The 12,394-nt window shown below is 37.3% G+C and overlaps 1 long non-coding RNA gene and 1 pseudogene across 1 annotated transcript; one reads left to right on the top strand and one right to left on the bottom strand.

Moving 5' to 3' along the window:
• The first annotated feature begins 872 nt into the window (after positions 1-872).
• LOC121807110 lies at positions 873-2,189 on the top strand. The gene is made up of 2 exons (XR_006051751.1): positions 873-1,754; positions 1,827-2,189. It is a non-coding gene; the product is annotated as an uncharacterized LOC121807110 (long non-coding RNA).
• A 3,523-nt stretch (positions 2,190-5,712) lies between these two features.
• On the bottom strand, positions 5,713-11,476 carry LOC121807691 (annotated as a pseudogene).
• Positions 11,477-12,394: the final 918 nt, after the last annotated feature.

The following is a 12,394-nucleotide window of genomic DNA, read 5'->3' as shown; positions in this document are numbered from 1 at the left end:
CGACGAGTTTGCGGCGGTGGATGGCAGCGTGGCTGGGAAATTGAAATTGAAATCAAAGCAACTGGAATAGGCGGCGGAAGCGGAGGCGGAGAGGTAGGATTTGAGAGCAGTGGCAGAGAGAGAGGTGCACAATACACTGAAATGGTATTCACTATTCAATAAGTTTGTAGGACCGTGTATATAACAGGAATAGTACAAACTTCTTAGAGAAGCCAACTCTATAAAAATAATTATAAAATCTCTGCAGATTTTTGGCATCTGCTCCCATGCGTACTGTTCAAGATTTGCAGATTTACACACGGTTCAAAATGGTGAAAAAAACACACTAAAATCAAGAAATAATGCACAGTTTCCCACCAAAAAGGGCAAAATTAGTATTTAAAAAAGTTTCAAAAAACTTTCACTTTAGATATTGATAGATTACTAACTTGTTGTAAAATATATTTACATTTTCATATTAAAGTTGCTGAAAAAAGAGAAAAATATAAATACCATCATTGGAAAAAAGGCAACATACATATTTTCAAGAGAACAACACCAACACACATATTTTCAAGACAAAATCATAAATGCCAGAGCAATTTTTGAAGCACAAATGTAGAATACCAAAATCTAGGCGGTAGTATACAAAAATCTAGGCTGTAGAATACCCTATGTTCTAGCACACATTAATGCCTCTAATATTTCATACCTCTTTCAACTTCTTTTCCCTCAATAAATTTGTATTTATGAATTATATACTATCTTAAATATGAAATATATATAAAAATTTACTTATGAATAAAAATAATTTTAATTATTAAAATTAATGCTTGATTTTATTTAGATATTAATTAATTAATTAAATTCAATGTGTGTATTAAGGCTTTTTATTTGCTTAGACATTTAGAAAAACAAATATTATTGGAGTATTTTATTTTCCATTTAAGAATTAAGATCAGTCACAAAAATTAATCAAATTTTACTTTGATAAATTTCTTCTTCACTAACAATACTGTAAAAGATTAATTACCAAGATTAGTAGTAGTAGTTGAAGTAAGGAGTGTTACCATGCTTGATTTTAGATTTTATATGGAGTAGTAAAAATATATATTTATAGGATTTGATTTTATTATGCTAGAGACGTAAGCAAAATGGCTTTCCCATATAAATTACATTCCGAAAAAAAATGGAAGCTTGAATCCAAAGACAGAAACCGACACGTAGCGGTGGTATTCGAGATTTCATAGAGTAAATACCGCCATGCTGGCGACTGTGGACGTAGATGAGACCGATCTCAACGGCTGAGATCGATTGGCGTGACAAAGCAAGCTCATCTGATTCTCCACGAAGGCTTTTGTAGATGTCAAATACTCTATTCTAACAAATGATAGATGAAGGAGATCGTGACAGCAGGAATAAAAAAGCTTCATCTATAGGGGTAGCCAGACAGAGAGAAAGAGCTGAATTAGAGGATTTGTGGAAGAGGAGGAGCCCATTTGGAGAGAGGAAAAGATATTTGGAGAAAAAGATTGTTGTTTTATCCGCTGGATTCATTCTGAATCTTGATTTCCGGCGAGCCTCTTCTTCTCCGGCAAGTTATGCTGTAGCGACCTCTGATGAGATATCTGATTGGATTTCTTCATCTGGGTCAAGCTGAAATTCTGATTCTATTCCAGTGATGGACAGAAACAGAGAAGCCAGAAGAGCTAGTATCGTCGGCTCCAATGGCTGCAACCGCCGCCACCGAACCAACAGCCTCAGAGACTCTCCAGGTTGGTTTTTCTCGTTTTTTTATCGACGGCTCCGCTTTTTCTCCACTGATAATTCGAGCTTTTTTTTTGCAGATGAAGACGTGGAGTTGCAGGAATCAGTGAGGTTAAGGGATAGAGTGAAGAAAGATCGGGAAAGAGGGAGAGGGAAAGGGAGAGGGAGAGAAATTAGTCCATAAATATGCAGATTATGTTGTGTCTTTATAAATGTCATAAACTTGTCGTATAAGCCAATTTTTTCTACATATCATTGGGCCAATTTTTATCCAATAATATATGCCTTTTTGTTTGCCCAATAGATAGTCTTCCCGCTCAAAAGTGTGCCACATAGACTCCAAAAAACTGTCCCTTTAGATATTGATAGATTAGTACTAGTGTAACACTGTGCGAATACCGGGACTATTAATTTATTTTTATATTTATTTAAATTTAGAAAAATGAAGCAATATCTATATGTAAGAAAATACTACTATAAATAATACTTTCTCCGTTCCCAAAAAATATGCATTTTGGATTCGACACGTGTTTTAATGCAAAATTGGTAAAATAAAAGAGGTAGATAGAGAAAATAAATATAGTATTGTTAGTGGAGGGTTTCCAAAATTAGAAAATGCATATTCTTGTGGGACGGACAACACACGCTACAAGGAATGGAATGTAATTGTTATTCCTTGTGTTTGGTAAGCATACATTTCACACACTACACACGCTACACACACTTCACACACTACACACATTACAAACACTACACACATTTCACACATTACACACCCTACACCAGGGACGGATGTACATGCATCCTACAAGGGGCAAATGCCCCACCTCAAGAAATTTCATTTGTGCTATTTTGATCATTATTTTTAAATTTTTTAAAAAATACCTTTATAAATGCCCCTTCTAAAATCCTTAAAATGTCTTTGTATGGAATTTTGCCCCACCTATATAGAATTTCTGGCTCCGTCCCTGCCCTACACACATTTCGCACACTACACACACCACACATTTAACACACTACAGACACTACACATTTTACACACTACACACACAACACATTTCACACACTACACACAATTCACACACTACAAACACTACTCACATTTCACACATTTTAAGCATCCTTTTTTTGAATTTTTTTCAGTTTGTAGATTTTTTTTCCGATCCAAACCGAACCGAATCGAAAAATTAAAATTTTTCAAAAGTTGTGTAATGTGTGTAGTGTATGTAGTGTGTCTAGTGGGTGAAATGTGTGAAGTGTGTGTAGTGTGTGAACTGTGTGTAGTGTGTGAAATATGTGTAATGTGTGAAGTATTGTAGTGTTTGTAGTGTGTGTAGTGTGTGAAATGTGTGTAGTGCGTGAAGTGTGTGAAGTGTGTGTAGTGGGTGAAGTGTGTGTAGTGTGTGAAGTGTGTGAAATGTGTGAAGTGTGTGTGTGTGGATTTTTCAATTATTAAAAAATTTAAAATTTTAATTTTATTATAAAATTATGATGATATTAAATTTTAATATAATATAAAATAATATTTATAAAATTTTGTTAAAATTTAAAATAAGAAGAAAAGAATATGAAATGAAATGGTCATTCCTTAGCTAAATGGATGGAATGGCTATTCCCATGTGGAATGGAATGGTCATTCCTAAGAAAAAAATTTACCAAGCAAAGAAATGGAATGGAGGTAGGAATCTCATTCCATTCTCCCATTTCATTCTCCCATTCCATCATACCATTACCAACTAGGGCTTAAGAGCACCCGCAACGCATCTCGCGGGTGTTTCTTATCTCGTCCCTCCGAGACGAGACGAGACGGACGCGGGACACCATCCTGCCGAGACCCCCGTCCCACCGAGACGGATGGCGAGCCGTCTCGCCACGCACCCGCACAATGTGGCGCGCGCTGGTGCCACGCGTGACGCCCACTCGCCGGTCGGCGAGTGGGCTTCGTCACGCTGACGCAATAAATTATTTTTTTAAAAAAAATTGAATTTAATAAAAATAAATATATAAATAAAAAATCAAACGGTAATATTACCGTTTTCGACCGTTTTTTCTTTTATTTTTTATTTTTTTACTCTATAAATACTCATATTTCATCATCATTACACAGACAAACATACATCTATTCTTCCCAAATCATCTCCATTTCCTCTCCAATTTTCATCTAACCTCTCCAATTTTCATCACAAAATGTCCGGCGACGGAAGCTCTGGCGGTGGCGGCTCCGGCGGGTTTGACATCAACGCATTTGACGACTGGGGGACATGTACAATGTATTGGGTGGTTCGGGTTCCGGTTCGTCGACGCCGGGCACCCAAGGCTCGTCGACGCTGGCGGGGTACCAACCACCCCATTTTGAGGTGGATGCATACGCTCGTCCCTCCGCCCCGAGGTATTATCCGGATGAACCCACTCCCGAAGGAGGGCGAGGCGGTGGAAGCTCCAGGGCATTAGACGTCGTGGAGGAAGAGGCAGAAGCGGTTGAGGAGGAGGAGGATGTAGGCCGGCATCCGTACAGCCGCAAGGACACGATGGCTGTGTACAACGCATGGATCAACGTCTCGTACGATCCCATAGTCGGGAATCAACAAACCCGGAAGTGCTTCTGATAAAAGGTCACTGAGGCCTACAACGAGATTAAGCCGAAGGGGTCATGCCGCCGCACATTGAAGATGCTCCGCGCTCACTTTGACCGAGTCGACAGAGAGGTCAAAAAATTCTGCGGCATCTACAAGACTGAAGCGGCTTATTACCAAAGCGGAGCCACGGGAGCCGACATTCTGAGATCGGCTTTGCGAGTCTATTTCAACGACACCGGCAAAGAATTCAAACATGTCGATGTTTGGGAGGTCGTCAAAGACAAGGTAAGGTGGGCGGGCGGTGTCCAGTCCAGCACAGGCTCGACCTCGAAGCGCACGAAGCACATGGCGGGTGGCCAATACTCGTCTAGTGGGGGCGGTTCAGGCAGAGCCGCACAAGAGGTTGTATCGCAGGAGGTTGAGGGCACGGCGGACGATGCAGGGGGAGTCCTCCCGTGGGCGCCGTCGGCCGCAAGGGACCAAGGCGGCTAGAGGGAGGAGGGGCAGAGGCGAATCAAGCCAGACGGGCTCCCAAGGGCCGCCCTCCTCCTTAATGTCCATGTACTTCACCAACACGATGGCGGACGCTTCCTGCATGACGCCTGCTCAATTTCAAGCCCATCATGCCGGCATTGTGTATCTGGCGGGACAACTTGGTATTCCGCCTCCACCGCCTACGGGGGATGATTCTCCGGCGGAGTAGTTTTTATAATTTCTATAAAATTGTATTTTAAATTATGACTTTTTTTATTTATTTTGCCACGAATTTAATTATGTATTTTTTTAAGATTTTAAGTTGTAATTTTTATTTTATTTAATGAAGTGTGTTTTTATTAATTGAATTTGTTGGAAATAAAAATAAAAAATGAAATTGAATGAATAGTTAAGGGATGGGATGGTTAAAAGACGGATAAAAGATAGAGGGTTGCAGGTTTCGTCTCTTAGTTAAGAGATGGAGTGAAAAGTACAGTGGAGGCCATAAATAATTAAGAGATGAGATGGACAGGATCGGGGATGGCCTATTACTTTCCTAAAAGAATAGTGAGTGCCTACTAAAGCTTGAACCAAATGTGAGAGAATTACTAAAGCTTGCAACCAAATGTGAGAGAATTACTAAAGCTTGCAATGATTAACGGGTTTGATATATCAGTGAATGAATAAATAAATAAAAATCGATAAAAAATTATCTTGAAATAAGGAATAAATAAATAAAGCAGTAGATTATTCACAACCTTATATACATATGGTAATATAAAAAGAGACATCGACTAAAACCAATACTTAGTAATTTGTAGGGACAGAGGAAAGTAATTTCAGATATAAAAAGATTTCCCTATTTGTCAAGATTTTGTAGGCTGTTTGGGGCTAGTCTGGTAGAGACGAAAAAACATGCTAAAACCAACACTATCAGAATATATGACAAAAATTCAGCATAATGTAGATGACTCCGATACAACAATTGTGATTTGAGTATTTGAAGAGAAATCTCGTAGCGAAATGGTCATGTACAGATTTTGCAATTTCTCTTCCTCTAGAATAGGAAGAAACTTCACTTCCGACCGCTTGTTCCAGCCCGTGGTTTGCCCTTGACCTCAGCTCCTCTAGAATAGGAAGAAACTTCACTTCCGACCGCTTGTTCCAGCCCGTGGTTTGCCCTTGACCTCAGCCTCCTGCGACGAAGGATACAACGTTCATTTTACAAGCACTAAACTCATAAGATGAGAGAAACAGAAACCAAAATATTTTTGAAATTATGAAACTGCACCTGGGGCTGATGTAGGTAAATATGGGTCTTTGCTGTTGATGGATTGTGATTTTCAGCACCTTTGCTCCAGTCGTAACAAACCTTCATTTCAGAGAGTAGAAAAGCTTTAAGAGGGAACACGAAAACGGCAAAGATTGGAAATATCTGAGATTTAAGATAAAGTGTAAACGAGAAGAAAAAGATACTGAGATCAGAGAAAGGCGCTTAAATTACTGGATAAACTAAAGCTGAGTCTAGTAAAAGTGCTTAATTTGAATACTATCTAAAAACTGCCTCAACCAGGAAACAGCAAAGGAATTTGAATTTGATAATATCATTACTTCTTTTGAGTAATAAGTTTCATTAAGGTCCCTTCAACTATATAAACAAGAAAGGTTTGTGTAATCACACAAGTGAGAAAGAATGAGAAATTGAATTGTTACCAAGTTAGATATACAGAACCAAGTGTAATTAGTTTATATTTTGAGAGGGGTAGTTAGCTATTCTTTGTTCGTCGTAATCAATTCATTGAGGTACAGAAATCGATAAGAGATCTCACAGAGTGCTCTTCTTCTTATCAATGTAACTAAGTATATTTATGGATAAATTCAAAATGTAACTGAAAAGGCAGCAAAAGTTTACCGAGTATGCATATATCGACCCATCGTGGTTAAATGTGCTACAAGGTATTGGCTGACTGCACCTCAGCATAGCCTAAATAGTTAACAAAATAATTAACGGTATTCAGATGGATCTTTAATTATATAATATATAGACAAAATGATAAGTTGAGCAGAAATCTGCAATACCTTAAGCCTCTGTTTGCTATCTTTGTCCCAAAAGTTAAAGGCACCATCAGATCCAGCAGTGGCAAATGTCTGGTGTACCTATGGAATGGCCAAAAGTAGAACCATTTAAAAATATAATTTCTAGAACAGAGAGACATCAAAACTACCTTCTAACTATGACAATATAGAGAGCCTAACAGCAAATAAATTAAAATGTTTACACAAATATAATGTTTTAGCCAATTCATTAGAGGTTGATAAAATTAACCATTTCTAGCATATGGTTGCATTTTTTGGACAATTTACTAATATGTTCAAAATTAAGAGATTTTGTTCAATAACACAATCTTTATCCACCCATCATAATTATACTTCTACGTTATCTAGCAAAATAACTTGCTTACATGTGGTGAAATTGACAACGTTAAAAATTGGCCAAAATATTGAGGTCATGCAAAGCTTCAAATATTTGGTTGTCATGACTCAAGTGTCTACTGACATATTCAAAAACATATAGCCAATTGCCACTAATGATACTATAAACAGTATTAATGCAACCCAAATCTTCAAGTGATGAGTCAATGGGCATCAAAATTCCAATCAAACTAGACCACATTGGCAACTGACAGACTGCATGATTCCACCGCCCTCAAGAGGCAGCATTAGTTACTTAGTCAATGACACCAAGACAAAAATACTTCGGATGAATGCAACAATGAAAAATAACAGTTCTTGTCACGAATAACTCTTTTTTGAATCATTTTGATGACTGTTTGAATGATCAAACAAGATACAAGATGCATGTCCGCTATCTACCTCACACAATATACTACAGGCAGTGGCTGATGAAACGTCCCAATATGGTTTTATTTTACTGATATAAGTTAACAGGTGGTGACATTGGTAAAATATATAATCAGAAAAAAAACAGTCATCAATAGTCCAATGAAATACTTAATTCATGCAATTGTAAGACATGAAGAAGCAAAAGAAGACAATAGAGAGGGGAATAGAATAACATCAAGTTCAATGGACATCTACGTACAAAAGCTTACAGGATGAAAATTCAGTGAGTTGACAGAGTAAATGTCATTGCCATCTCTGTGACATTTGAAAGTAAAGTTTTTACTTGATTGCGCATCATCAAGGTGGTGTACCCCAACTCTTCCTTCAATGGAGCCAACCTGCAACAGAAATCAATTTGGCTGAATTATAGCGAGCTAAGTGAAACTGAAGGTCAGACGTGTGGAGATTGAAATGCCAATGTGCAAGATGGATCCTTCCATTGAAATAAACATACATGCACCAAAGGCAGGTTTTGCAATAACGTATAACTTAAGCCAAAATATCAGTTGTTTTACTTCTTCCACATCTATATAATGCACAGCATATGATAATTCGTAAAATTTAGAGAATTTTATTAATAAATGTTGAGAACACTTCATAGAGAATATGAGAAGTGAAAAATCTATGAGCAAAACTAGAAAGATTGACCTGTTCCAAGTCTGGCAATATATAATGTCAAGAATTGCTTATATATTCCAAAGCATTTTAAGAAACAAAATAACTAAAAGGTATATGCTCTCTCATGCATTGTTTTCCTTCATTGTATTTTAGACCATGGCTCGTACGGATGTGAACGAGAATCATGGAAGCCCTTGGCAAATATTTTACTATATGTATTTTAGAATTAAAATGTCTATAAGGAGATTGATTTGTCTAATTTTTGTTCATCGTCTTTTACACATTATTTCCTCAGGTACAGAACAGAATCATTGAAGTTTAGGTTCCACCCAAGTATTACAACTGCTCCATCCAGACAATAAGAATATACACTCACCCTCCTTTGTTGCCAACTTTCACAAGCGAAACAGACACTTCATGTGCAGTTCTTGATTTTTAACAAAGGTGAGATAGATGAAGAACAAACAGGGGACAGAGAGAAAAGGAGAGACATCAAAGAACCCGGGTTACAACAGATGAGAAGTGACAAGCTTCAAAGCGAATCCGTACGAGACAATAGCAACTATGTATGAGTTTCTCATAAAACCATTTCCAGAAGGTGCATAATTGTGTTATCAAACACATTGGAACAAAAATTAATTTCCGTTAACCATTCCATACTCCTATAATAAAATGAAAGAGGACTAGAGGAGAGATCCAAATAAGTGCAGATGGAAATATTACTGAGTTCTTTATTATAATTTGTTGGAGATGGTTAAGAGAGCTGGATGCAGTCGACCAATAATTACATAAAATGGGACACAAGCCCCAGCAGAGAGGTTAAAAATCAAAATTATTGTTACCTCATAGGTGGTACATTGGCAAGTTAAACCTAAGCTAGCTATATGAGAGCTAGTAAATAGATCTTAGGTAAATACGAATTATTTTCATAACAAATTTCAGAATATGGACACTTACTAAGAAGCCTTGCCGATCTGGGAATGCAGCTAAACACCTAGTCTGGTACTTCAATGGTGACACGACTCTCTTGAACTCTGTCTGCCATATCCAAAGAACAGTTCATATGTGCAGAATTCATTTCCTAAATCAATTTCATAGAAAATCTTATAATAAATTCCCAATGAATGATAGGTGGTAAAGCGCAGGAAAAAGGCTAATTGTTTACCCATTAAAGTGTTTAATATTCTATTAACCATCTTGATGAATAGCTGATTATGTTAAGTATATCAAGAGGAAGAAGAAGGGAGAGAGAGAGAGAGAATGATGGTGTTGAATAATACCAATTGACACAACTTAGAGCTTCACTTTTGATATAATAACAAAAATTTTCTAGTTGCATGGTCTTATTTGAAGTTTATTTAACCCTTGCTAAAATAGGAAACCAGAAATTACGTGGATCATATGAAGCCATTCAAATTTGATAAGCATCTCATCATTAATAGAAAAACTGAGTCTGTCCAGAAATAAAACAAAATCTTAAAGCAGATGTAAATTTACTAATTTAGATTTAACATTTTTTACAATTTTTATAACAGATAGCAATAGAGTGAGTTAAACCTTCATCTCACAAAGCTGAAACAAGTGAAAGTAGCATAGTTTAAAAGTATACCTGAGGGTTCTGCAGGTTGAAAACTACAAGATTTCTATCTGCAGTGCCAACAACCATAAGAGGATGTTTAACAGTAAGTGCATAGCACCGCTCAGGAAGCTGCTGGACCCAAGTTGGATTCGGCTGTCTCAGATCCCAATACCTGATAATTAGTTGCATCTTATCAAATATACAATGAATGCATCCTGTTTGCTGCAAATCTGGTCTTACTTCAAGATTTAGCCTTAGCACCAAACATGCATGGAGATTGGAGGGAACATCTTCAAACATGTAAGATAGCATATCTTTTGATTAGAACATTATATACTGACATGCCATTTAATGGTTTAGAGATCCATATAAACTAGTATGCACATCCATTTGTAAGAATTTGTAGCTTACATTCAAACAATGAAGAAACCAATGAACTACCTAAGTGTCTTATCCCAGCTTCCTGTGACTAAAAGACTCATTTCTGGGATCCAAGCAAGCTCTTTAATAGGAGCATCATGCATGGCTACAGTTACAGGCTGGCCTCCAGATAATAATGGCCACATCTTGACTTGTTTGTCACAGCCACCAGAAAATACAGTTGTTCCATCATCCTTCCAAGCTGAGCACAAGACCTGCCAAAATTACAAAGTAGATAGTGAGGATAAGATCACATCAAGTATAGTACTTATAAGAAACATTTAGATGATATATACCGGTTAATCATGTGATATAGAAGCCTTAGGAACAGTAGTGATGTTGGTTCCTTGTTTCATCACCTCCCAACATCGTACCTAAGAAAAAATAGGCATATAATGTACCGGCTTGCTCGTCCACAACAAAGGCGAAAATTAAATCAAAACAATAATTGTTTCCTAAGCTCTACCCTAAGTCAGATTAAAAAAGGCACCATCCTGAACAATCACAAAGAAAGAGTTCCACACGAAGAAGAAAATCGTTAGCTGCAGTTAAAAATGCTAAAATATTGACAACAAACTACCACCTGCAGATACCTAATGTAGTAGTCTTGACGCATTCAGCTTCAATTACAACAAACTAAAATGAAAAAACCTGATAATGCCACGATTTCAGCATCGTGACATTGGACGAAATAAATATTTAACAGGGGACCGTGTCGATCCATTAAGCAGCCCACACACAAAATAACACTCGTATACAGAGCAAAACGAGGAACATGAGCAAACCTGATTATCCCACGACGTAGCGATCAAGTGATTGGCCTTGGAACTAAAACACAGGCTCGAAACTGAATCGCTTGGAGGTGACGCCACCTTTCAGAAAATTAAAAAAAAAAAGGTAAAACACCAAAACGCGCATCATTTTTTTGCAGCGAATAATTTCGTGGAAATTGCTCAAAATATTTGAAACCACTTGATTACCTCAGCAGAGCGATTAGGATTGACGTTAGTCGTTGAAGCGCCGAATGTAGCCATATTTTAAACCCTAATTCTAAAAGCTCTTCAACAGAGAGGTTTGCTAGAGAGAAACCATCGAACTTCAGCAAATTAGATAGGCGCAAATTAACTGTGTATTGAGCTAGCAACTCGCGCTTGAGAAGATCGACCACTGTACAAATATTTGGAGTATACAGTTAATAACTATGGTTTAATGATATTAGTATGTCCCACCAAATTATTTTTTTATGATATTAGTATGTCCCACCAAATTATTTTTTTTATGTTTCAAAGTACTTGTTTGGCTCATTTCAAGATTAAGAAATACTAACTATTTTAATGTTTAATTGGTAAAAAAAACATTACTCCATTTAATTTATGAGCACTCAAGGCATGGAGAAAACATTTCATTTTAATTATGCGGCTAATATACAGGTGTCTATTTCGAAAGAAATACGGAGTAATTGCTAGTACTCCATTATTTAATTCAAGAAAGACATTCCATTACTCTCCAACAGCATTCATTTAATTACTGCATCATTTGTATAGTGGCCACTGTGGGAAGGAAAGATCACGGAGAATCAAGAGGCTGATTTCCTGCAATCACAGTGAGTGGAAAATTACTAATTGATTTTCTCCTTGTATAGAAGATTAGATTAAGGTAATAAACTTACCTTAAGTTGCATTCTTGAGCCTATAAAGAGGCATGTAAATGTGTATTCGTTTCAATGAGAATGAGAGATACAATATTCCCCAAAACCTGTTTTAACATGGCATCCGAGCAGGATTTAAACTAGGGCTCAGATTTTTTTGTTCATCACCGCCCATCCCATACCAATCTTGGCCAAATCAACAAAAACCCAGTGAGCAAACAAATTCAAAGCAATACCCAAAATGTCAGACAACGAAAAACCAACAGAATCAGAATCATCAAGCAGTAAAATACGAGCGAGTAAGAACGTCACTGTTGCGTTCAAACTCAACGGAGAAAATTACCCACTATGGTCGCGGCTGATGAAGGTTGCAATAGGGAGTAGGGGAGGCTACTCCCACATAACCGGAAAACCGGCTCCACCATTGCC

The sequence above is a fragment of the Salvia splendens genome, chromosome 6 (genome assembly GCF_004379255.2).
Source record: "Salvia splendens isolate huo1 chromosome 6, SspV2, whole genome shotgun sequence".
NCBI lineage: Eukaryota > Viridiplantae > Streptophyta > Magnoliopsida > Lamiales > Lamiaceae > Salvia > Salvia splendens.
Note: the sequence above shows the minus strand (reverse complement) of the source record. Positions and strands in the feature narration are given on the sequence as shown.